Here is a 2166-nt window from a genome sequence, read left to right on the forward strand (position 1 = left end):
TATTTATTTATTTTTTTCTCACTAATATATTTTTTTTACTAAAATTTTAATTATTTACATAATATATTTAAATTTGCAATTTAATATTTTTATTTAAATTATAAAATTTTATTAATTCATAATATCAGAATTATCTATTCATAAATAAATTTACAATTTATCCCTTAATTTCAGGCATGATATTTTTCAAAAAGATTGTAAGTTAATTAATAAACTTTAATCCTTCAAAGATTAATATATATATATAATTTTATCAATCTTAAAAATTTAAATTTTTATATTTAACATATCAAAATGATTTTATTCAACAAACCATAAATACATTGGAATATTATACTTTATCTTTGCGATATGATCAGGTATACTTGGATCATCAATAAGAATAATTATTCGAATAGAACTAAGTACACCAGGATCATGAATTAATAATGATCAACTTTATAATACTATTGTTACAGCTCATGCATTTTTAATAATTTTTTTTATAGTTATACCATTTATAGTTGGAGGATTTGGGAATTGACTAATCCCTTTAATATTAGGAACACCAGATATAGCATTTCCACGTATAAATAATTTAAGTTTTTGATTATTAATCCCATCAATTTTATTACTAATTATCAGAAGAATTTCTGGATCCGGAATAGGAACAGGTTGAACAGTTTATCCACCATTATCATTAAATACATTTCACTCATCAATATCAGTTGATTACGGAATTATTTCACTTCACATTGCAGGAATATCATCAATTCTAGGAGCAATAAATTTTATTACAACAATTTATTATTCAAAAAATATTTCATTAAATTATAATCAAATTTCATTATTTCCTTGATCAATTATTATTACAGCAATTTTATTACTTTTATCTTTACCTGTATTAGCCGGAGCTATCACAATATTATTAACTGATCGAAACTTAAATACATCATTTTTTGAACCATCAGGAGGAGGAGATCCAATTCTTTACCAACATTTATTTTGATTTTTTGGACACCCTGAAGTTTATATTTTAATTTTACCTGGATTTGGATTAATTTCACAAATTATTATAAATGAAAGAGGAAAAAAAGAAACATTTGGAAATTTAAGAATAATTTATGCTATACTAGGTATTGGATTTTTAGGATTTATCGTATGAGCACATCATATATTTACTGTAGGATTAGATGTTGACACTCGAGCATATTTTACTGCCGCAACTATAGTAATTGCCGTACCAACAGGAATTAAAGTATTCAGATGATTATCAACATTCTATAGAACTAAAATTTTCTTAAACCCATCAATTTTATGATCTTTAGGATTTATCTCATTATTTACAATTGGTGGATTATCAGGAATTATATTATCTAATTCATCAATTGATATTATTCTTCATGACACATACTATGTTATTGGTCACTTTCATTACGTTTTATCAATAGGAGCTGTCTTTGCAATTTTTTCAAGAATTATTCATTGATATCCAAATTTTACTATATTAACATTAAATAAAAAATTATTAAATATTCATTTTTTTATAATATTTATTGGAGTAAATTTAACATTTTTTCCTCAACATTTTTTAGGATTAATAAGAATACCACGACGATACTCTGATTACCCAGATGCATATTATTGTTGAAATTTAATCTCTTCAATTGGATCATTAATTTCATTTAATAGATTAATTTTTTTCATTTTTATTATACTTGAAAGTTTAATTAAACAACGATTAATTCTATTAAAATATATCTTTTCATCATTAGAATGAATTAATTTATCCCCTTCAGAACATTGTTTTAATGAATTACCTATAATTCTTTTAAAAAATTAATTTAATATGGCAGATTTAAGTGCAATGGTCTTAAACACCATAAATAAAATGTAAATTTTTATTAAAAATTGCTCATTGAAATATATATTCATTCCCAGACCCAAATTCACCATTAATAGATAATCTAATTTATTTTTATAATTTTACAATAATTATTTTAATAATAATTACTATATCTATTATTTATATAAATTTTATAATTATAGAAAATAAATTCATTAATTTAAAATTTATTAAAAATCATAACTTAGAAATAATTTGAACTATCATTCCAATAATTATACTATTAATTATTTCTATCCCATCATTAAAAATACTTTACTTTATTGATGAATTATGAAATC

General features: G+C 21.6%; 1 pseudogene; it reads left to right on the forward strand.

Moving 5' to 3' along the window:
* Positions 1-298: 298 nt before the first annotated feature.
* On the forward strand, positions 299-1822 carry LOC143175544 (cytochrome c oxidase subunit 1 pseudogene; annotated as a pseudogene).
* The last annotated feature ends 344 nt before the right edge of the window (positions 1823-2166 follow it).

The sequence above is a fragment of the Nomia melanderi genome, unplaced genomic scaffold (genome assembly GCF_051020985.1).
Source record: "Nomia melanderi isolate GNS246 unplaced genomic scaffold, iyNomMela1 scaffold0105, whole genome shotgun sequence".
Taxonomy (NCBI): domain Eukaryota; kingdom Metazoa; phylum Arthropoda; class Insecta; order Hymenoptera; family Halictidae; genus Nomia; species Nomia melanderi.